We start from the raw sequence: 26063 nt of genomic DNA, 5'->3' as shown, positions 1-26063 counted from the left end.
TGCTGCTGCTTCTAAGAGAGGTAAAAAGGGAGAGCATTGATTTTTTCTAAATTCTCCACGGTGAAGTATGACTCATTGTCTCGCCTCATAGAAATGGGGGGGGGGGGGGGGGGGGGGGTGGACCAAAGTGACAGCTCTTAAAAAAAACATATAAAAAAAGAACACACACAATCTCCACAGTGTTTTTGATGGGCTTCGGGCACTATGCTGAGGTGGTCCATCTGACCCTTTTGTTGCACATTTTGAAGTGTTTGGTGGTTTCAACTGGCCCAGGCCGAGAGAAGTAGCCGTCCAAGGGAGGCAGCTTGACATGGCGTGGGTGGCTAGTGACACAGATGGGAGAAGAGGGCGTTAAAGGCACTGCAAAACAACCTCACGGCCAATATATTTATTCCACTTACTTTCATTTGTTGTACTTTTTTATTGGAGGTGTTAAAAGAAAAGTTCAAAATGAACAGACAACATCATTATTTTTTCAAAAACCCTAAAGTCAAACATTGAATGTCAATCTTATGCCCTTTCCTTCTTATTTTACATACAGTAGCTCCATACCGGACGTTTGGTCGTCGGTCTTTTGGTCGTCGGTCTTTTGGTCGCCCATCAAATGGTGACATAGACCAGCTCTCAAAATTATATTCATGAGAGAGAGAGAGAGAGAGAGAGAGAGAGAGAGAGAGTTTAATATCTAAGAGAGAGAGTTTAATATCTAAGTACTGTTAAATATCTAAGTACTATTAAATATCAAAGTACTGTAGAAACCGTAGATATTAAACTCACTCTTGAATATAAGTACTTAAACAGTACTTAGATATTAAACAGTACTTAGATATTAAACAGTACTTAGATATTAAACAGTACTTAGATATTAAACAGTACTTAGATATTAAACAGTACTTAGATATTAAACAGTACTTAGATATTAAACAGTACTTAGATATTAAACAGTACTTAGATAATAAACAGTACTTAGATATTAAACAGTACTTAGATATTAAACAGTACTTAGATATTAAACAGTACTTAGATATTAAACAGTACTTAGATATTAAACAGTACTTAGATATTAAACAGTACTTAGATATTAAACAGTACTTAGATATTAAACAGTACTTAGATATTAAACAGTACTTAGATATTAAACAGTACTTAGATATTAAACAGTACTTAAATATTAAACAGTACTTAGATGTTAAAAAGGACTTGGACATTGAACAGTACTTAGATATTAAACTCTCTCCCATGGTTATAATTTTGAGAGCTGGCTTCAACAGTAAACTCTGTCACCATTTGACCGGCGACCAAAAGACCGGCGACCAAAAGAGCGGCGACCAAAAGAGCGGCGACCAAAAGACCGACGACCAAAAGACCGACGACCAAAAGACCAGCGACCAAAATACCGGGGACCAAAAGACCGGCGACCAAACGTCCGAGCACAAGTAGCTCTTGTTCTGACAATAATGAAATTTCAGTCCCTTGTTGAAGTACCCCAACAAACATATCGCAACTCCCGCCCATTGGAAAGGCTGCTTCTCCCACTTGTGCTGCAAAATGCGTAAAATCTTTGCAGCCTTCTCTCGCTTGTCTCTCCGTTGTCCGTTTCCCATGACAACCGTATCTGCTGTTCACTATTATGCCAAAGATATGTCTCTCCTTGCCAAAAAAAGGACACTGATAAAAACAAGTAGATCCCGTGTGTGCCTAGGCTAAGTGTTGCTGTGATTGGTGGAGCTGGCGTATAATTGAATGTCACAGCTCATTAATATGCCCACATTGCCACAAAATGTTGTTAAACAAGTAATCATTTGTGTACTGTAAATTTCCAGTTCTTCCTCCCAACAGGAACGAAAATATGTCTCGGTGCTGTTAACAGCCTCCAATGCATTTGAAGTGGGAGGGCTGGCAGCGATTAAATGATCCTCCTGCTAGTTCAAGTAGATTGTAAATCAGGGGTCGGGAGCCTTTTTTGACAAAGAGAGCCACAAACAATTCATATTTTACAATATTATTCCTTGTAAGCCATACAACGAATTTAAACGTCAAAATACATACATGTAAACGAGTGCCTTATCAATTCTTTTTGTAATTTCACCATTTTAAAAGTGGAAAAAAAATGATTTAAAAAAAAATATTCTTATGCTGTTGCTAATCAATGAGAAAATGCATTCCAGTAGTGTCTACTGCAAGAAAAATGAAAATTAAAGCAGTTCTTGATGTAATATCTCAGTTCTGTTACCAGCGATTTCCATATTTTAGCTCGCAGGTTAGCAAAGAGCCAGATGCACTCATGAAAAAGCCACATGTGGCTCCCGAGCCATAGGTCCCTCCCTACCCCTGTTGTAGATCATTGTCAATGAAATTCTGTTCAAATGTAGTATTTATTTTTAGTATTTATACTCCTTAAATTGGCATCAGCACCCTCCAATCCCATGTATAAAGATGATTTTAATACAGTTCAGTTGTATTTAACTTTTATGTTATCACAGCAGCACATATTGCTTAGCATTCCTCAATTTCCAGACACAAAAACCATGGCACATTGACAACATGTGAGTTATGTGTGTGTTGTGTTTGCATGGCGTTGCCTGGGAGCGCTCTCTCCGCAGGGATGTGTGTGTGTGAGTACATGTGTACATGTGTGTGTACATGTGTGTATGTTTGTATGTTTGGGATAAACGAGTATGGGAGGCTGTGTATTTACCCTGCATGACAAAATCATTTTGTTGACTGTGTGGAAAATCAATGACTGACTTCCTTTTGTTTTTTCCCCTCCCACTGGAAGCAACACCACCACAAGGCGGCGCTCAAGATCAACTCCACCTCTCCACACACGCACACACACAAAAGGTATGTGTTGTATACTTTATTATTACTGTTTAAGTGTCTACTGCAAAAGAACAAGAAGATTAAAGCAGTTCTAGATGTAAAATCTCAGTTCTGTCACCAGCGATTTCCATATATTAGCTGACAGGTTAGCAAAGAGCCAGATGCACTCATTAAAAGAGCCACATGTGGCTCCCAAGCCATAGGTTCCCTACCCCTGACGTATACAAACACACGTTCATGTGTTTCCAGGCGGTGGGGTTTTAATAAGGGTGCTCCAATGTTGTGATTCCGAGTCAGAGGAGAGTTTGACTGTGATTACATTCTGCATGGCAAACACACAAACTGGGGTTATTTTTAGCCCCCTCCCCACTACCTCGTAAAAATCTACTCCCACCATCCAGGAAAAGGACACAACACGGGCACTCAGAGGAGAAAATAACAAAACAAAGCAACAAAAAAAAAAATGCTTCCTTTATCCCAGCGGTAGGGAAACTATGGCTCTGGAGCCACATGTGGCTCTTTTGATGAGTGTATCTGGCTCTTTGCTAACATGTGAGCTAAAATATGGAAATCACTGGTGACAGAACTGTGATATTACATCAAGAACTGCTTTAAATTTCATTTTTTTGCAGTAGACACAACTGGAACGCATCCTCTCATTGATTAGCAACGGCATAAGAATGTTTTTTAAAAATATTCATTTTTTTTCCACTTTAACAGTGGTGAAATTACAAAAAAAAATTGAAAAGGCATTTGTTTACATGTATGTATTTTGACTTTTAAATTTGATGTATGGCTCACAAGGAATAACATTGGAAAATATGAATTGTTTGTGGCTCTCTTTACACTTGCATGGAAATTCAATTTAAACGTTGCTTCCTGCTTGCACGTTGTATGATATCATGGCTATTTTTTAATTACACAACCCACTAATTTCATGTAACAATCAATCTGCATTGATTTATTCACCAATAGAGCTAAAATGAACCTTAAAATGTTCATATCTGAGTGTATAGTCCTTGTAGATTTGTGCCATTTGTAATAAAATCCATCCGACTGGACAAAAATCTCATAATATTTCTCAAATGAGCTCCTCTGTCTCTCTTTGGAGTGAGTCAAGTATGAGTAATAAATTGTAAAAAATTGTGTAAACGCGACGCTTTCTGGCAAACTCGTATTATTTGTCGAACGGGTCATTGTCACTTGACCGGTGAAAATATTGCCCCCCTCAGGGTGAACGGTAACAGCCACATTTGTCCTTTCTTTCCTCCAGGTAAGTTAAGGGTTAACTTGTTTTGTTATATTGTTGTAGTTAGACTCCACATTTTGAAATCCTTGTTAGCTGCACTTCTGAGAGGCTAACTACCACAACACGTACTCTCCGAAATCATTACATATGTGTTCACCACTCAATAGATTTGAATCTTTGCTTATTTTTTTTCGTGTTATTCTACCCCCAACTGTTTGGAAAACTAAATTAGTTGTGGCCAAAAGGTGTGTTCGGACGTTTGGTCGCCGCTTTTTTGGTCCCTTTTGGTCGCTGGTCAAATGTTGCCAGAGAGTGTACTGTTGAAACCAGCTCTCAAATTTATTGTTTTAGTTTAATATCTAAGAGAGAGAGAGTTTAAAATCTAAGTACTGTTGAAAACAGTAGATATATAGATATTAAACTCTCAAGAATATAATTTTGAGAGATGGTTTCAACAGTACTTTGATATTAAAGAGTACTTAGATATTAAACAGTACTTAGATATTAAAGAGTACTTAGATATTAAACAGTACTTAGATATTAAAGAGTACTTAGATATTAAACAGTACTTAGATATTAAACAGTACTTAGGTATTAAACAGTACTTAGATATTAAACAGTACTTTGATATTAAACAGTACTTTGATATTAAACAGTACTTAGATATTAAACAGTATTTAGATATTAAACAGTACTTTGATATTAAACAGTACTTAGATATTAAACTTCTCTCTTAGATATTAAACTCTCTTTTATGAATATAATTTTGAGAGCTGGTTTCGACATTAAACTCTCGCTCACCATTTGACCGGCGACCAAAAGACCGGCGTCCCAACGTCCGATCCCGCCAAAAGGTGACACCTGTATGTTGTAAAATCCCCGGCAGCATCCCGTTGTCAAGGAGCTAATTTTACCTCGTTTATCCACACGCACACATACCAGCATCCTTGGGGAGTCAGTGCTAAGTTTGGGTGCTGCTAAGTCTCCTGGCGAAACCCAATCCGTCTCATTGTCCTCAGGTCGCAAACACCTCGCTTGTGACATTTGGAGAAAGACGGCACGACCCTTGCCGTTTTGGCGGTCGGGGATCTCCGCCACAAGCTAATTGGAAGTTGGACGCAAGGTGCAGAGGCAAACCGGCAGCTGGGTGTGAGGTGTTCGCCACCAGAAGGACGGCAAAGCCGACACCTTCCAGCTTGTCTCGGGTCGGGTCGAAATGAATAATGATCGGCTCGGGTGCTGAAAATCAGTCTGCTGTAGGTCGTCTGGAAGTCGGCTCCATCAGAAAATGATGGCTGCTGGCCATGAATTTAAATAAGTTTATTCCTAATGGGCGTCCAATCGTGACTGGACGTTTGGTCGCTGGTCTTTTGGTCGCCGGTCTTTTGGAGTTTACTGTTGAAACCGGCTCTCAAAATTATATTCTTGAGAGAGAGAGTTTAATACCTAAGTACTGTTTAATATCTAAGTACTGTTTAATATCTAAGTACTGTTTAATATCTAAGTACTGTTTAATATCTAAGTACTGTTTAATATCTAAGTACTGTTTAATATCTAAGTACTGTTTAATATCTAAGTACTGTTTAATATCTAAGTACATTTGACCGGCGACCAAAAGACCGGCGACCAAACGTCCGGCGACCAAAAGACCAGCGACCAAACGTCCGGTCACGGCAAATGATGGCTGCCGGCCATGAATTTAAATAAGTTTATTCCTATAATGGGTGTTCAATCCATTTTAAACAGTAATTTGTCTGCCCTCACCAGTAAAAATAGATTAGGCGTCACTGGATGTCAATGGCGGCAGAGGAATAACTTGTATTCCTTGGTGGTGATGAGCGACACCGCCCCCGACCAGCCTTCCATTTATTCAATTAACAAATGACTTGCCTAATGACGGAAAACAAATCCAGCGTACGTGAACCAATTGAATAGCGGTTACTACAAAGTTGCAAGGAGGGGGCGTGGTGCAAATATGGCTCCTTGAATTACACCTTGCGACATTTGGGGCGTGTGCGGCCGTCCATCAATCCCTCGCCTGGCTCCTCGGTCCTGCGGCGGTTGCCATGGAAACAGTCCACTTATTCCCATGATCAATCTTGGCAATTACTCGTGTCGCAGCACGGCTGGGTTGTTTTTTTTTTCCTTTTTCGCCAACTTTGGCCAGCCCACGTCACAGATTATGTCGTCAAAGTGACACCTACTCATTTATTTTTCATTATAGCTGAAGAGAATAATCCCCCCCCCCCCCCCCTCCTCAGGAAAAAAAACAACAGGAAGTTTAATGAGTTTATGTTTTGGGAACGCTTGAAACAGGCACGCTTGCGGACAGATCGTTAAAGACCAACGGCGGCGTTTGTCTGCGGGTAAACATTGGTTTGTGTCGACAAGACGCGTCAATAAAAATGGATCACGCCACACGCCGCTGAGTGTTTGTCCAGAGTCATGTTTGCCTGTTGCGTCATGTCCTTGACCGACCACTCATGAATCCCCCCCGCTTGCCCTTGGGGAGGGAGGTCACCGCCGCCCGCCGTGTGGATGAGGAATCATCACCCGGCGTTATCTTAACACACACAAAAAAAATGGAATCTTATTCCCGAGCATCGTCGTATGCTGCTTTTAGCCTTCACAAAGGCTTTTGAAAAAGCGTCACATAATCGAGTGACGTTAGTAGCGAGGGGGGGAGGGGGTTAAGAATGGGACTTTATTTGCCAAGGTAGCGCGTTCTTTTCATCAAGCGAGAATCGCGGCGTGCACTCCAGAGAGCGAGGAATAATGTGCTACTCGCTCTTTATTAGGAAGATGGCTTTCATTCACTTGCTGAATGCCTGTCTTGATTGCTGCTTGAATAAGTGCAACACGCAAAACGGGCTTGATTTTAGTGTCTCGCACTCGGTCAGCCCGGGCACAAGCGCTGGCTCTTTGAGAACATTTTCAAGCGCCTCTTCATGCTGCTTGACGGTGGGCCTCAGTGTGGAAATTCAATAGCTAATATATACCTTGTTGCTAGTATAATATGCTCAAGGTAAATGAATTGCATGAAATGGCCTCTAAAAAATAACACACTTGCTGTTTCTGTCATCTTGTCATCTCCGGTGACTTTTCCATATGTCTCAGTATACAACTGCCACAGTCCAAATCACGCTTAAATGGCGTGCCCGGTCTTTTGGTCGCCGGTCTTTTGGTCGCCGGTCTTTTGGTCGCCGGTCTTTTGGTCGCCGGTCTTTTGGTCGCCGGTCTTTTGGTCGCCGGTCTTTTGGTCGCCGGTCTTTTGGTCGCCGGTCTTTTGGTCGCAGGACGTTCGGTCGCCGGTCTTTTTGTCGCCTGTCTTTTTGTCGCCGGTCTTTTGGTCGCCGGTCTTTTGGTCGCCGTTTTTTTGGTCGCAGGACGTTTGGTCGACGGTCTTTTGGTCGCCGGTCTTTTGGTCGCCGGTCTTTTGGCCGCCGGTCTTTTGGCCGCCGGTCTTTTGGCCGCCGGTCTTTTGGCCGCCGGTCTTTTGGCCGCCGGTCTTTTGGCCGCCGGTCTTTTGGCCGCCGGTCTTTTGGTCGCCGGTCTTTTGGTCGCCTGTCAAATGGTGACAGAGAGTTTACTGTTGAAACCAGCTCTCAAAATTATATTCAAGAGAGAGACTATAATATCTATGAGAGAGAGTTTATTATCTTAGTACTGTTTGACATCTAAGTACTGTTGAATATAGTAGTAGATATTTTGATAGTCTCTCATGAATATAATTTTGAGAGCTGGTTTCAACATTACTTAGATATTAAACAGTACTTAGATATTAAACTCTCTCTCTTAGATATTAAACGCTCTCTCTTAGATATTAAGCAATACTTAGATATTAAACCTTCTCCCTTAGATATTAAACTCTCTCTCATGAATATAATTTTGAAAGCTGGTTTCAACAGTAAACTCTGTCACCATTTGACCGGCGACCAAAAGGGACCAAAACACCGGCGACTGGCCGCTTCAAACCAAAATGGCAGATTCCCTGTATCTTTTCTGCCATTGCTTTTGAGTAGGTCAACAAATTTTACATTGAAAGGCACTTAAGCAGCTAGATTTTAAAAGAATGTTGATGAGCGTATTGGTGCCATAGATCACAGTTAACCTGATTAGCCAGTGTAGTGTACAGCAGTTGAAATTCTCTGGAGGACCCGGAAACGGTGGCCATGACGACGACGCCGCCGTTTGTGGTCATTTGCCCTATTTTACGTGCATCGTGGGAATTGCTCCACTTTTTATTTTTATCCAACCTCGAACCTCAACTCACGGACACAGTACTCAAATGCAAAAAAGTGTATGTATGGCACCACCGTCCGTTGGGTCGGATGAGGTCGCCACGTGACGTGCGCACACACACGGGTGCTCTTGTGAAGTGACATCATGCTAAGAAAGGTCCCATTGTCTATTGATTTGTCCCTTCCGTCTCCCTTTGTAGCGCGGCAACATGTTAAGACACCCCCGCCGTGTGTAGATTACCAACCTTGAAATAGATCAACCTCCATCACCTACTGTATTTTCATTTCATCCTTTCCATCTCCCGCCAGAGATTGTGAAGAATTATGGATTACTATTGATTGCAACCTGTTTCCTGTCCTCTAAGGATTAAATGCCATAGAACACGGCTGCAGGGACGACTAGAGACTGACTAAAAGCTATAACGCTGTAAATTCTTCTTGGATGGGTTGTTGAAGCGAAAATCATTCGGATGGCATACCTGGCAACCTCGGTCAATTGACCCCCTTATTATTCTATTAAAATAAAACGTACAAATGCACATATTTACTCACATAGGGCGCACTTAATAGTCTAAAATTTTCTCCTAAATGGACAGGGAACTAAATTCAAGATTCAGTTGATTGGATTGGATAATTTTATTCATCCCGTATTTGGGAAATTGCGTTGTCACAGTAGCAAGAAGGTGAGGATGCAGAAATAGGAAAGGCATCTTAGACATAAATAGATATGTAATAAGTTAACAAATAAATACATGAATATTAGCATATATATATATGTATATGTATATATATGTATATATATATATACATACATATATATATATATATATATATATATATATATATATATATATATATATATATATATATATATATATATATATATATGCTAATATTCATGTATTTATTGGTTAACTTATTACATATCTATTTATGTCTAAGATGCCTTTCCTATTTCTGCATCCTCACCTTCTTGCTGTATATGTATATGTATATATATATATGTATATATATGTATATATATATATATATATATATATATATATATATATATATATATATACATATATATACATATATATACATATACATATATATATATATATATATATATATATATATATATATATATATATATATATATATATATACATATATATACATATATATACATATACATATACATACACCTACATGTCGCTGTATGATACTGACAGCTCAAACGTCTGGGTACATTGCTTGCTGACGCGCTATATTTATATATAGTCAAAAGGCGGAGAAGGGACGAGAAGGCAGTTGACGATGACGTTTTCGTCTACTACCAGTGACCGAGATGATCCGGATTAGAGCCAAAATGGGTAAAACAAGATCAGTTTTACAAAAAACTTACTTGAAAAAGGAATCCCATACAAAAGTTGTTATACGGCGTAAACAATTTGAAATGATCACAAAATGTTGACGGGTATGATGAAATGTTATCTTAAGAAATGTGTAAAAAATAACCCCATTTTGGTTTCAAGGCACAATTGTTATTTTTTAATGGATGACGAAAACAAGCCAAAGCCAATTTAATGGGGAAAAATGATGGAAACCTGGTTTCATTTTAGTGAGACATGTGGTTTGTTGTCGTAGTTGACAAAGGTCGCTGGCCTTGTGATGAAACCTGCTGTCACTGGGGCGGCGTCCACTTTAAGCATATCAACATGTCAACATAGGCGCTATCCTATACTCAATTTGAGGACTGGGAAAGGGCAATGTCAGGTTTTCTGGCGTGTGCGTTGCTCTCTTGTACCTTTAGTAATTGTGTGTGTGTGACATCTAGTTATTTGGACACATCATTTCCCAAAAAAACACCTGAGACCCAGTGCGAGCTATCCCAGATATGGGCAAACTATGGCCCACGGGCCACACCCGGCCCGTTAGGCCTTTTTATCCGGCCCGCCGACGTTGTCCAAATAATGTTTTTTTTTCTTTTTCCAAGATGGCGCCGTCACGCGTAACCCAGTGTTAGTAGCTCTGTCCACTTTTATTTGTTTTTCGTGTTTTACAGCCCCTCTATCTTTTTTTAAATGACATTCTAATATTTCTTAATACATTCCTTTTTACTTTGTACTTAATACTTTTGACTTTAATGATGAGTAATGGGTATGTTAATACTTTAGTCCTGTTTCCAGTTTATGTTTCATATGTACTGTTAACGGATGCACTTTTTTATATGTATCTTATCTTGTGCTGACCCGGCCCATCTGTCAAATTTTTAAAGTCAATATGGCCCCCGGGCGCAAAAGTTTGTCCACCCCTGAGCTAGCCACAACTAAACTCTTTGCCTGCCATTGAGCACGATGGACGTCCGTCGCTGGCAGATGTTACCTTCCATAACAGTGATTATGAATTTGTCGGCCATGGTCGATTTTACACGTCTGCTTGGATGCGGAGGTTGGCGCGCTAAACTAAGAATAGAGGCTGAAATCCCTTCTCTTTTGAACCGGAAGCGGCTATATTTAACTGGTCCAAGTCAGGTTACGATGACAAACGAGGGGCCGCTCGTCCCATATTGCATTAGCGAGGCAAGGCTCTTCAAGACTCTTCTTCCGAGTTTGAAAGATCGGATCGATAACGAGGCCGTCCACCCGGTGTAATCAAAGGCTATAAAAACTCCATCTGGATCTTGGCGGGGCTCAGTTTGTCTTCTGATTTGATCTTCCAATGGTCAAATCTTCCAGCCATGTCCTTTTTTAGGTCGGCGCAATTTCGCCGTTGCGAGAAGATACGTTTTTGTCAAGGGGGAGGGGCTACCGGCGCCATGTAATGTGTTCGTCAACATATTTGTTGCCATGCTGACTCGTCAATCAAAAATAATGAGATTTGTCTCGAAACATTTCTGTTGTTGATTCGAACTGTGCAAACTCTTGGGTTAACCAATCCTATCTCCACTCATTATTAGTTGTTTTCTTTTTGACCTTCTCTCTGCCTCAGTTGCATTATTAGTATTGCAAAGCCAGTTTTTTTTTTTTACACAGCGCTCATATTTGATTTTATTAGATTTTGAAGCAAAGGGGTGGGGAATTGGATTACGCTCGCACTTTAGAAGCTCATCTTGCGTTAAATTTGAATAATACGATACCTCCAATTCTAGTAGCATGGAAAGCGGCTCTATTGTTCACTTTAGCGTCGGCTTCCGTGTATTTTGGAGACAAAGTAATTGAGAGAAATCAGATTACGTTAGATCAACATAAAGGATTATAATGCTAGGTCAAATCTCCAGCTCGGTCGCTCTGTAACCGTGCCAGATTGACAGTTTTTTTTTTTCTTAAAAAGGAGCCTCCGGTATGATGTGTGATCGTTCTGAAAACAATCTACGAGAACAAAAGCTCAACAACAGTATTCAGAGAGTTTACTGTTGAAACCAGCTCTCAAAGTTATATTCATGAGAGAGAGTTTAATATCTAAGAGAGAGAGAGTTTAATATCGAAGTACTGTTTAATATTTAAGTACTGTTTAATAGCTAAGGACTGTTTAATATCTAAGTATGGTTTAATATCTAAGTACGGTTTAATATCTAAGTATGGTTTAATATCTAAGTACTGTTTAATATTTAAGTACTGTTTAATGTCCAAGTACCGTTTAATATCCAAGTACTGTATAATGTCCAAGTACCGTTTAATATCCAAGTACTGTTTAATATCTAAGTACTCTTGAAACCAGCTCTCAAAATTATATTCATGAGAAATGGTTTAATATCTAAATATCTACTGTTTTCAACAGTACTTCAATATTAAACAGTGCTTAGATATTAAACAGTACTTAGATATTAAACAGTACTTAAATATTAAACAGTATTTAGATATGAAACTCTCTCTCATGAATATAATTTTGAGAGCTGGTTTCAACAGAAAACTCTCTGTCACCATTCGACCGGCGACCAAACGTCGTTTTTATCTTGCTATCAACAGCAGCAAATGATTTAACAGATTTGTGATTTATATAGCTAGTATAATCTCATGATAGGATATGGAATAAGGAATGCAAGGCAAACGTCACATCTCAACACATTAGACGCAACGTGCCAGTTGATGCGCATGATTTGCCGCTCTGTAACGCTCTGTAACGTGGCTTGTCCACTTTCATCACTCTCACGTTCAAGCGCCGAATATCAGAATCAAAAAGCGGAAATTTAAAGTCAGGACATGTGATGCAAACATGTGTTAATTCATTAATTGGAGGCTATTATGGTGTTAAATTGTTGCGGTATGGGTTGATGTTTGAGAGCATTTGTCTTTTGCCCGGAGCTGTGTGCTGAGTTTGCAGCCCACTGAACATCAATTGGATAAATCATTTTGAAGGCTCATCAGGGCAAAAATGTTCACTCTGTGTACGCATGTGTTAAGAGGTAAGAAAGAAAAAAAAGGGATGTAATTGATTGCCAATGTGCATTCGGCTCTATTAAAATATTGCGGGACATCTGTGGGCTAACATGTCCTGATGCATGATAACATTAAAACACATTAGCTTTAGTTTGGCTTTATACTGCTTAATTGTATGTATTTGTAGTTTAAATAAAAATTGTAGCTGAAAAAAAGGCATTTACAGTGAGCAAATCAAAACAATGCCTGCTTTTTATTGGCCTGTTGCAAATATATAAAAATATATTTGAAGAAGAAGGTTAAATTCATTTTGACGTCCTTCCAATTGGAAGTTGATCAGTATTAGTGGAAGCATATGAGTAAATACTTCAAATTCATATTTCAAACCATGTATTTTTTTAACCTAATTACGATTGTCTACTTGACAAATAATAGTGGAAAGATTTCAAGTTGCATCTTTTTATTTTTTTGGAAAGCGACACTCGGAGCAAAAAAGTTTGGTCACCCCTGGCGCAATGTCCCCTTTAATTTTCCGTTGGTCTTGGCAGAAAGACAACCTCCCTGAGAGAACTGAGTACCAGTGTGAGCGACATCATCATTGCTCGCTATGGCCACACCAGGGGTAATAAAAATAAAAATAAATAAAAAAATTAAAAAGTTTGGATTTTATTTACTGCGCGCCATATGATTGCTGCTGCGCAGAGAAGACGAGAGTAGTTCACAATTGCGAACGCGTGAAGCTAAGTGGGAACATTGCCCTGGAGGAAGTAATGCATGCTATATTTCCCAATGAATGGCCACCCACCTTAGTCCTGGACTCAACTGAATGCTTCCCATGAATCCAAACCAGTCCTGGAATAGAACTTCCAAAGAAGGAGGGGGTATGGGGGTGCTGTCACTCAAAGCAGTTCACCTCATTCGTTGCCTTTCCGTTGTATTTCTGGATCAGCATTTACAGAGAATAGACTCACTTTGATGAGTCAAAAGGCCCGCCGGAGGAGGCGTGTGATCTATTTCGGTGCCAACGTCACACGGGACTCACGTGCGCGCCAATAACGCGCCCTTTGTCTCGCGGGGAGAGCAAAAATAAGTTGCACATGCATGCGTGATCTTTTGACGTGGGGAAATATTTCTGCAGCGCTTTTCGACCCTTTTCTAGCAAAGAGTGAATTATTGCTCATATTCGTGCTAGTTTGGTATCATAGACAGATGCTTTTTGGCAGTTGTGTGTTGCCTATTCCAGTGTTTCCCAACCTTTTTTGGTGCTCGGACGTTTCATAGGCGTTTCATATATGTGCTGTTTCATCTTTGTCACCTTGCATGTCGTCTTTTTATGCACGTGTAAGCCATACCCTCAATTCAGCCATTTCTTTTTGTGTGTATGCATATATGTGCTTGTATATGTATTTGTATGTATATATGTGCTTATATATGTATTTGTATGTATATATGTGCTTATATATGTATTTGTATGTATATATGTGCTTATATATGTATTTGCATGCATATATGTGCTTATATATGTATTTGTATGTGTATATGTGCTTATACATGTATTTTGTATGTATATATGTGCTTATATATGTATTTGCATGCATATATGTACTTATATATGTATTTGTATGTATATATGTGCGTATATATGTATTTGTATGTATATATGTGCATATATATGTATTTGTATGTATATATGTACTTATATATGAATTTGTATGTATATATGTGCGTATATATGTATTTGTATGTATATATGTGCGTACATATGTATTTGTATGTATATATGTGCTTATATATGTATTTGTATGTATATATGTGCCTATATATGTATTTGCATGCATATATGTGCTTATATATGTATTTGCATGCATATGTGTGCTTATATATGTATTTGCATGCATATATGTGCTTATATATGTATTTTTATGTATATATGTGCGTATATATGTATTTGTATGTATATATGTGCTTATATATGTATTTGTACGTATATGTATATATGTGCTTATATATGTATTTGTACGTATATGTATTTGTACGTATATATGTATTAGTATGTATATATGTGCTGATATATATTTATTTATTATTTTGTCCAACAAATATGGTATATGAGTGAATACAAAGCCCTTTTTGCTGTACTAATGTGGAGGCAGGAGGATTATACACTGCGCACTTGACAAGAGGCAACCCTCCCCTCAAGTGTTGCTGTGTCAGTGTCACCTCTCATCCTCTCTAGTGTCCAGTTAATCAAAGTAGTTGGCGTCAGGAGCTTTGGCTAATCGACGCAAATTTGAGGAGCGCTCGCAAGTAGCCCCTCCCACTTGTGTTTTCTTGCCTGTCTCGACTCAGCCAGCCCGGCTGGACCAAAAGATAACGTGGGGTGAGCGTTGGCGGATGCGTGAAGGCGGCATCCGTGTTGCATGCCTAACGGGGAGCCTTAACACCTTCCAGGGGGCGTTAAATCTGAGTGTAAGCGACATGGCTGGGGGGTACAAAACCGCTTAGGGCGTGTGCCGTTTTACTGTAGACAGAGATCATTGTTTTTATATTTATCTTTTACTGTCACAATAATAACATACATGATATAGTCTTCCATTTATTGGTGCCTACAATGTGGTTTATTTTGGCATCTTACATTGTGCTTGTTTTCTTCCTCCTACCGTCTTATTCTTGCCACCATCCAAACAAGACCGCCGGGGTCGCAATTATGGGAAGGAAAACGTTTATTTATAGCACCCAGGAGCAACGGTGGGACAGCCAGTCGTCCGGCATTGAAGGGGGAAGTGTGACAGGTTGGGGGGGGGGCTCAGGATGTAGAGGAGAAAAGACTGGGTGCTGTTATATTTAACCGCGCTGGGATGTCAACAAGTGGCAGGCGACGTTGCCATGGTTTCGGGCTCTTATCAGCGCAAGTGGGGACAGACAGTTAAAGTGAAGTTCATTCAGAGATGACCTTTTTGGTCTCAAACATCTCACCCGTAACTTCACCTTGTATCGTTCTGGGGCAGAACGTGACGTCCTGATTGGATATGCTCATGTTAACATTAGCTGATTGACTTAATGAGGCCTCTGTCATGCAAAGCTGGGTTAAACACGGGGTTGGTGTTTGTTTCATTGAATTTCGCTCGACTCCTTTTGGATGGATGGCTCCGTAAGCTGAAACTGGGCACTAAATACATATATATAAGCACACATATACATGCAATACATATATAAGCACATATATACATACAAATACATACATATATAGGCACATCTATACATACAAATACATATATAAGCACATATATACATACAAATACATATATAAGCACATATATACATACAAATACATATATAAGCATATATATACATACAAATACACATATAAGCACATATATACATACAAATACATATATAAGCACATATATACATACAAATACATATATAAGCACATATATACATACAAATACATATATAAGCACATATATACATACAAATACATACATATATAAGCACATATATACATACAAATACATATATAAGCACATATATACATACAAATACATATATAAGCACATATATACATACAAATACATATATAAGCACATATATACATACAAATACATACATATATAAGCACATATATACATACAAATACATATATAAGCACATATATACATACAAATACATACATATATAAGCACATATATACATACACAGATGTACATGCATGCATATAGTAGGTCTTAACATAAAAATATATTATTATAGCAGTAGCAATAGTTTTTTTATGTCGAAAACCATCGGACGTAGCGTTTTGACAGGTTTGCACTCCGGTGTCGTCATGAGCAACGCGTTGTGATTCGGCCTCTTGCCATTCCCCGGAGTTTCCCGTGGAGTAGCCACGACCACAGTATCCCATGTCTCACTTGGGTGGAACTTACTTGTGGGCTGATGGCTGCACATTAACCCCCTGAATTTGCCCTCTATTAACCCCGCCAGACCACAACACCCCTCCGACTCATTAGGTAGACATCTGCATACTTAATTTAGCCAAACAGATGATGGGACTTCCTCTTCTGTGTGCTTTAGCGATCCACTCGGGCAGGAGGTGAGAAGGTCCTCCCCATTGCAGCGGCAGGCCCTAAATTAGAACGCTAAATTGCCTCTTGGCTACTCTGCCCGGGCTTCATTCATCCCGTTCCAATTAGAATGTAAAGTGCTCCCTACTTCTGCACGCACACGCGCATGGCAAACCTTGGTCTGCATTGCCGCTTATTAAATTCCTGACCCATTTGAGCGTGCGCCAGCGTGCGGGCATTTATGCCGTCTCTATATATTTATGGAAATATGCACACAGAGCCCATTTGTCCAAGTGTCCTTTCATGCTGATCTTTTGCATACCAGTTGGGCAAATGAATTCAATTAAATGCTTGCCATATATGGACAACACAACTAATGCAAAATGGTTTTGGATTTAATCATTCATTTTCTGAACCGCGTGTCCTCACAACGGTCAAGAGCAATGAGCAATTGCGCACTACTCTCGTCTTCTCTGCGTAGCAGCAATCATATGGCGCGCAGTAAATAAAATCAAATTATTATTATTTTTTTTACCCCTTTCCCCATGATGGCGCCGTTTACGCGGCAGCCAGTGGCAGTAGCTCTGTCCACTCTTATGTTTTTCCTGTTTTACAGCATGTTTTACATGAAAAATTAGAGGGAACATTGACTTGCACCTGCTTATGGCAGATGTGATACTGGTGTGCCCATGGCGAGCAATGATGATGTCACTCACAATGGTACTCAGTGCGCTCAGGGAGGTTGTCTTTCTGCCCAGAAAATTAGAGGGAACTGTGGTCACAAGGGTGCTGGAGCCTATCGCGGATCATTCATAATACCATAAACTCAAAACAGAAATGGTATATACCAGCAAATGTATCGATTTAAACACGTCAGTGAAAAGACATTAAACAGACAAGAATTATTATGTCGGGAAACAAGTTTTTAATGTAATTTGCAAATTTCCTTCCCTCCTCCTAATTTTCCCGACCGACTTTCCTTATTAAAACTTTATTTTAACAATCAAACTTATTTTGTCACCTTCCAACTCCAAGGACTGACCTTTACCCCATAATGCAGACCTAGAAGGACGCTTAAGAAATTGCTGATGCAGCGTGATGGCTATCCAACAACCTTTGTGATTACTCGCATATTGTCGTAAATCGGTACGCTCTTTTCGCTTGATTATGGAATTGTTTTGCCGAATGGAGGCTTGTTTGTTTAATTTCCAATGGAGTTTGTTTTTAAGTTCCAACCTTAATTGTTTTTATTGAATATCATCAGCGAGGATTTTTACAGCTCTTGTTTTTACTATTTTGTTTTTGTTTACGCAATTGAATGAATCAATAACCTTGTAATTGTTTTTATTTATGGCCTTAAATGGGCAGGAGAAATTACCGCTGGTAGAATCATTTGTGTCGAGGACGATGTCAGAATTTAATATCTCTCATGCAAGAATATCATCATAGATGCCAATTTGATAAAATATATATAATTAAATCAGATGTCCCCCTGTATTGTTTTATAATTATATTAAAATATAGTTTTTGATTAACCTAACAGGAATACATCATAAATGTCCCACTGACACATCAATCTCCAACATAGCTTACCCCAAATCCCCTCTTTTCAGTGGAAGTCTCAAAAAGATTGGCACCCAGAGCAGAATTTCCCCTCTGGGTGACCTCTCACGTCCATCCCCACATTTTCTCACTTCGATGTTTCCATTTCACCTTCATACCACAATAGTAGAAGTCATAGCATTTGAGACTGAAATGAAAATATAACCCCATTTCCAGGAAAGTAATAGGGGGTGGGGGGTGCACCTGCCTATCCCAGGGAAACCCCAACCAACACACATCCGATCCCCCAACCCTGTTAGTCCACATCGCCATGGCGATGCTTGTCATCAGGACCAATGTGGCAACTTGCGTATATTTTTAACCAACGGTAGGCTAAAGTTGAGCAGCTGGAGGGATGGAGGGGGGGACTTCCAGAAAGGTGGGGGTAATTCCCAGATCATGTGACCGTGGTGTCCTCACAGGAATGCTCGCCGTGTCCACCACTTGATCTCTTAATGTAACATTATGTTATCAAGTTGGAAAGTCCTTCAAGACGCCCTGGACAGGTTTTCAACGTCCCACTCGTGCACTCTTGGGGGAGGGCGTGCTTTTAGCGGCTTTTCCTGTAGGTGTCCTGATAATTTTCTTTGTGAGATGTATGGGAAATGGTTGTTTTGTTATGGCAGAAGGCAAAAAATGGTTTCTGTAGGCGTGCAAGCGTTTGTGTGAAACTCGCACTTTGTTTTACATTGGGAACTTGTCCTCGGACCCAACGGTCAACTAGCAAGCCGTGCGCAAATGTTTGTGAAGTGCTATTGAGCGCTTGGTGCTGAAAGAAGGCCCACACGATGACGCATGTTTCTGCGGCACGGCCTGCCGAAGTTGTATACAAGTTTTTAACCCGCTGCAGCTGATCAGTTAGATTGGAAGATTGCAAGAAAATGCTAAAAGTTCTACTATCGTTATCGTGTAAATCAGTGGCGGTCCCTGCATTTTCTAGCGACGCCTTCAATCCAACTCTCAAACTATTTTATGGCTATGAAAACTCTACTGCATCTACAGCCTCGACACATAAAAAAATATCAAGAATAACCTCATACAATTTAAAATATTATTAACGAATATAGCCATATTTTACCCACCAAAAATCCTTTTTAACTGTACACTTTATATCTTCCTTTCTTTCCTTCTTCTTTTCTATCGCTATCGAAGCTAATGCTGAAAGTCGAGCCTGTCCTGCTGTATTTCTGGCATACATTTTTATTCGATTTAGTGCTGAAAATGTTTGTTGTCAGTTGTGACAGATTTGCTTGCTTTGGAGTTGTCCGACTTTTCTTAATGATGTCCAGCTTTTTTTTCACTTGAAAAGTCTGTCTTAAAAATGGCTTTGGATCAACACAACAATATATTTGCTTGTGCAGTTTGGTAGCTTTTGCCCACCTACTCTATCCCCAGCCAATCAAAATTGGTGAAAGCGATGACGTATCCCTACGCCTGTGAGAAGGCATTGTGGTGTTGCCAACTCGAAATCTGATTGGTTAAAGCCCCAGTCTTATCGACGTTTGTTTAATGCAGCAGAGCCTGCGGAACTGATTGTGAAGGCCTTGAAGCAGATTTCTGACCCTGGCAAAAAATAATAGCTGAAATGTGATTGGTTAAATGCTTAAATATGAAAAAAAAGACCTGGAAGCAGGGCAACCATGAGGAAAAGCAATGAAAGGAAGCTAACAGACAATTTGGACTTATTTAATAAGTATTGATGGACAAAATCAAAAATATAATATATGATTCAGATATTTCTTAGGCCAGCAGAGAAGGCAATGAAGGCCCTGCCTGCCTGCCACTGGTGTAAATCCACTTCATGATAAGCGTGATGGCATTCCCACATTTGTACTAAGGATGTCCAAGTGTTGTCCAATCACTGACTCACTTACTCACCTAATGGTTTTGCCCCTTTGCCCACTGAGGCCAACCAGGATGATGTCAGTGCAAATCCGCTTTGGCACACAGACGGTGGGGGGCGGACATGTAAAAATGTCTACATTTGGAGGATTGAAATATTGAATTTGACATTGCAGAGTAGACACGGGATGCCTGTGTAGGTTGGTGATCATCGCAAAATCAGATCAGAGGTGCTTCGGAGCACGGAGATCACGTGACTAGCTGTGCCAGTGTGTTTATGTGTGTGTGTGTGTGTGTGTGTGGCCACTCGCCATGATGTAATGAGCACAGGCACGTCATGGCGCCGCCGCATCGCCGCAGACGCTCACAATGCCCGAAGAGACGCTCACAGAGGGATTTCAGAGATTTGAATAAACAACCTAAGAGGCTCTACTATTGGACAGAGAGAGTCGTTTCTCCCCTTCTGCCTATATTAACTATTTTCCTATTGGTCCAAAATGAGTGAAAAGAAAAAAAAATCATGTTTGGTCGGATTTAAAGCTTTAGCTCGTGGATTTGAGCGCTTGCTGCACTCACTCACGCCTGCAGTATTTGCACAAGTGTCCTGCCTGCATGAAAACAGACAAAAGCAAATACTACTTGAGCAATTTAGGCCAACTGGACACAAATAAATCAAAAGGTCCGTTGAGAGTGCGTGGTGGCCACATTGTGAACGGCTCCCCTACGAGCTGCGTCAGCACGGTCCTTGTCTACAATTGGCCGTGTTGCGTTCAATGGGGTAAACACGCTGCATGCCACAGATAGCACAGTAGGCCGGTCACACATTGGCCAAAAAAAACGTATCCCCGAAAATGTTTCGTTCCCCCCCCGTCGAGACTTGGCTTCCTGCATAAGAAAGAGCAGATTGATTATCCCTAAATTCCGTGACCAGAAGTTTGGTAGCCGGTCTTTTGGTCGCCGGTCGAATGGTGACAGAGAGTTTACTGTTGAAACCAGCTCTCAAAATTATATTCAATTATATTTGAGAGACTGTTTAATATCTAAGAGAGAGAGTTTGATTTTTAAGTACTGTTGAAAACAGTAGATATTTAGATATAAAACTCATTAATATAATTTTGAGAGCTGGTTTCAACAGTACTTAGATATTAAACTCTCTCTCTTGGATATTAAACTCTCGTGAATATAATTTTGAGAGCTGTTTTTAACAGTACTTAGATATTAAACTCTCTCTCTCTCTTAGATATTAAACTCTCATGAATATAATTTTGAGAGCTGGTTTCAACAGTACTTAGATATTAAACTGTACTTGAATATGAAACAGTACTTGGATATTAAACAGTACTTGGATATTAAACAGTTCTTGGATATTAAACACTACTTGGATATTAAACAGTACTTAGATATTAAACTCTCTCTCTCTCTTAGATATTAAACTCTCATGAATATAATTTTGAGAGCTGGTTTCAACAGTACTTAGATATTAAACTCTCATGAATATAATTTTGAGAGCTGTTTTCAACAGTACTTGGATATGAAACAGTACTTGGATATTAAACGGTACTTAGATATTAAACAGTACTTGGATATTAAACAGTTCTTGGATATTAAACAGTACTTGGATTTTAAACAGTACTTGTTTAATAGAGCTGGTTTCAACAGTACTTAGATATTAAACTCTCTCCCTCTTAGATATTAAACTCTCATGAATATAATTTTGAGAGCTGGTTTCAACAGTACTTAGATATTAAACAGTACTTGGATATGAAACAGTACTTGGATATCAAACAGTACGTAGATATAAAATAGTACTTGGATATTAAACAGTACTTAGATATTAAACTCTCTCATGAATATAATTTTGCGAGCTGGTTTCAGCAGTAAACTCTGTGTGACCATTTGACCGGCGGCCAAAAGACCGACGACCAAAAGACCAACGACGAAAAGACTGTCAACCAAAAGACCGGCGACCAAAAGTCCGAGCACAGATTCAAAGCAGAATGACCTCGACCTCGGCCGGACTGCACAAACAAACGCACTCTGCCGTCGACCAATGAGACGACAGGCAGCTGCCGATACCCATTCCGTACGTAGGGTGAGCCTACTCCGCTCAAATTACCGCCATTGTTGGGAGGAGAGGAATTGGCGCTAATTAGCACTTACGTGGATTCCTTCATCAGTTAACTAATTCAGTAAGTGGAATGTATAGGGGGAACCCAAAATATCAGATTTTTCCGATAGAAAACTGTGTATGCACGTTTGATGTCAAGTGTACGGGATGACGCCGCCTTTTCTCGGCAGGAAGGCTTTCATCTTCACTATCGGGGTCTATTTGGCCTATTTGTTGCAAATGAATGGAAGGCGGAACATTCCTTCAAAGAAGCCGCACATGAATAATAAAGGCGGCTTTGCATGACGGTTTGTTGGGGTAACAATGTTGCCATGTCAGGCCGAGGCATCCGATCCACCCTGCCGATGACACGATGGAATATGTTGGCCACTCGGTGTTGCCTTTCACCAGCTTCAACGCTGCAATATTGATGAAAGCGCGTGTTTTTTTTCCACTGCGCGCCCACTACTTGTCACCAATGTTCCGTCTAAGCTGCACGTGTGCGCAATTGTGCACTACTCTCGTCTTCTCTACGCAGCAGCAATCATATGGCGCGCAGTAAATAAAACCCAAACTTTTTTTTTATTATTACTCTTATGTTTTTTTGTGTTTTACAGCATGTTTTACATGAAAAATTAGAGGGAACATTGACATGCACCTGACACGACATAGAGAAAAATAATGCCCGCGTATTTTTCAGACTATAAGTCGCACTAGCCAAAGAATAATAAATATATACAAGTTACACTGGAGCAATGTTGTCTCTAAGCTATGCACGTGCGCACTACTCTCGTCTTCCCTGCACAGCAGCAATCATATGGCGCGCAGTAAATAAAATCCAATTTTTTTTTAACCCTTTCTCCATAATGGTGCCGTTTACGCGGCAACCAGTGGTAGTAGCTCGGTCCAGTCTTAGGTTTTTTTTATGTTTTACAGCATGTTTTACATGAAAAATTAGAGGGAACATTGACATTCACCTGCTTATGCCAGGTGTAATACTGGTGTGCCCATAGCGAGCAATCATGATGTCGCTCACACTGGAACTCATAGCGCTTAGGGAGGTTGTCTTTCTGCCCAGACCAACGGAAAATTAAAGGGAACATTGCTTGTCACCCCGATCGCTCAGTGCCGATGGTGACGTGGCGGTGCTGAAAATGTACAAATAATGCATCTTTGCTCATCTATCTCAAAACATGTCGAAATTGGATACCCGAGGAAATTGCCTTCCCCGATTCACTCAGTGAGCAATTTGCTGCCTAAATCCCACCTTTTTTTCCATTTCCCTTCCTCAATCCCGCGCAAAAACCCATTTGGAGGTCTTAACTCCGTTTGGTGAAATTCTCTCTCCGAAGTGGACGGTCGACAAGAACGACTCACCTGCTGTGTCCTTGTTATCGCCTCGTCCTCACGGCCGCGGGGGGCGTTGTCACGCGTCCAATCGCTAGCGGTTGCAGTGTTTTTAATCACCCAGAAGCCATTTTACTGTACACCTCAGGCTCATTTGTGGCGGCCTCTCGCTCATACAGGAAGTGAGTTAAAACCCGGAGAGTGTCGTGCCCCCTTACGGTTCATTAAACCCGCATAAAGACCACAAGAGATGTTTCTTCCGGCTTCGTCTGTCCAATCGATATGCAGCCTTTTCATTGTTTTACTCCTGGCGTGTAAATAATTCCTGGAATGAGGCAATTGGGCAAGCGAGATGTAGTACATTGGCTCTCCTCTAGTAGCTTACTTCTGCTCAAGTCATCATATATTTGACTGGATTCAACTTGTTGGCTATTATGACGTGTCAAGGTAGCAAATGAACTTAACGAGGATAACATTTGCATAGATAAGCTTCTCCTCCACTGCAAGATTTTGTACAAAAAAAAAATCCACATATCAATAAGGGCTGGCTCTAGAGGTGACTGTGTCATTCCCTTCAAAAAAAGTGCATTAACATACGTGAACTCTGAACCTCTTAGCCAATCATCTTTAAGCCTGGTTGTTAGACGTACAAAATTGCGATCACAACACTGTCTAAAACTGTAGTTCTTGTGTCTGTGTGTGTGTGTGTGTAGTACATACTTGGGCAAACTACGGCCCGCGGGCCACATCCAGCCCGCTAGGCTTTTTAATCCGGCCCGCCGACGTTGTCCAAATATTTTATTTTTATTATTTTTTTCCCAAGATGGCGCCGTCACGCAGAAGCCAGTGGCAGTAGCTCTGTCCACTCTTATTTGTTTTTCATGTTTTACAGCTCCTCTATCTTTTTTTAAATAACATTTTAATATTTCTTAATACATTCCTCTTGACTTGACTTTGTACTTTATACTTTTTGCTTGAATGATGAGTGATGAGTATGTTAATACTTTAGTCCTTTTTTTCTGTTTATCTTTCATATCTACTTTTAACAGATGCAGTTTTTTATATGTATCGTATCTTGTGTTGACCCGGCCCATCTGTCAAATTTTTAAAGTCAATATGGCCCCCGGGCCCAAAAGTTTACCTGGGGTAATCAGTAGGCTGTTTGTTCCCCAGTTGCTAAATTTTCAGCGAGTTTTGTAGCGGTCCAGGTAAATAATAAGCGGAGGTAACTAGGTGCATGCATTGCTATCAATACACCAGAGTAATTACCTGGATCAAAGCTCCACTGTGGTAAGGAGAGATGAGAATGAGATCACAGTGTTTGAAGTTCCTACGCCTCCTCCTCTCCGTGGTGTCATGAGTCAACAGGCAACGGGAGCACAAGAGGGGATGCGACACTGCTGATTAACTGGGTCAACCGGGGACAGACATATTGTCCTGATGGAGGCCGTCTCAAATTGGCACCATTCCAATGCATTTTGAGCAAAAATGTAGAAATGCTCACTTGTTTGGTCTGTTGGAAATGGATTGTTTAATTTGACATGATACGACTTGACCGTGACCGGACATTTGGTCGCTGGACGTTTGGTCGTCGGTCTTTTGGTCGCAGGTCATTTGGTCGCCGGTCTTTTGGTCACCGGTCTTTTGGTCGCTGGTCTTTTGGTCGCCGGTCTTTTGGTCGCCGGTCTATTGGTCGCCGGTCTATTGGTCGCCGGTCTATTGGTCACCGGTCTTTTGGTCGCCGGTCTTTTGGTCGCCGGTCTTTTGGTCGCAGGTCTTTTGGTCGCCGGATGTTTGGTCGCCGGTCTTTTGGTCGCCGGTCTTTTGGTCACCGGTCTTTTGGTCGCCGGTCTATTGGTCGCCGGTCTATTGGTCGCCGGTCTATTGGTCGCCGGTCTTTTGGTCGCCGGTCTTTTGGTCGCCGGTCTTTTGGTCGCAGGTCTTTTGGTCGCCGGATGTTTGGTCGCCGGTCTTTAGGTCGCGTGACGGTGCCATCTTGGGGGGGGGGGGGGGAAATAGAGAAAAAAAACATTATTTGGACAACGTCGGTGGGCCGGATTAAAAAGCATAACGGGCCGTATGTTGCCCACAGGCCGTAGTTTGCCCATGTCTGCAATAATCCATACCTACTATATAATTCCCAAGCGTTCTTATGTTCCGTTGGAGAAATACGGCAAAACTCTGCAAAATACACAGATATGGTTCAAAAATCCCATTTTATTTTGCCAGTCCTATCAAATGGCAGCAGTATCTTTTCATAAGAGTGCATTAGGGTCGAAATAAAGGCACAATACGTATCTGGCCAGCGGCGTGCAAAATAAGGGTGTAGAATGCTGAAAACTTCCATAAAAAGAGAGAGGAATATGCAGAGTGGAAGCGACACGCGGCAAGGGGCGAACATGATAACGCCACGCGCCGAGCAGA

At 40.6% G+C, this 26063-nt stretch overlaps 1 long non-coding RNA gene across 1 annotated transcript; it reads right to left on the bottom strand.

Annotated features, from left to right (window-relative positions):
* Window positions 1–257: 257 nt before the first annotated feature.
* LOC144181066 (uncharacterized) lies at window positions 258–25823 on the bottom strand. The gene is made up of 3 exons (XR_013324606.1): window positions 25766–25823; window positions 24909–25090; window positions 258–323 (listed from the first exon to the last, which is right to left on the bottom strand). It is a non-coding gene; the product is annotated as an uncharacterized LOC144181066 (long non-coding RNA).
* Window positions 25824–26063: the final 240 nt, after the last annotated feature.

Source organism: Stigmatopora nigra, chromosome 23 (assembly GCF_051989575.1).
Source record: "Stigmatopora nigra isolate UIUO_SnigA chromosome 23, RoL_Snig_1.1, whole genome shotgun sequence".
Lineage (NCBI taxonomy): Eukaryota > Metazoa > Chordata > Actinopteri > Syngnathiformes > Syngnathidae > Stigmatopora > Stigmatopora nigra.
Note: the sequence above shows the minus strand (reverse complement) of the source record. Positions and strands in the feature narration are given on the sequence as shown.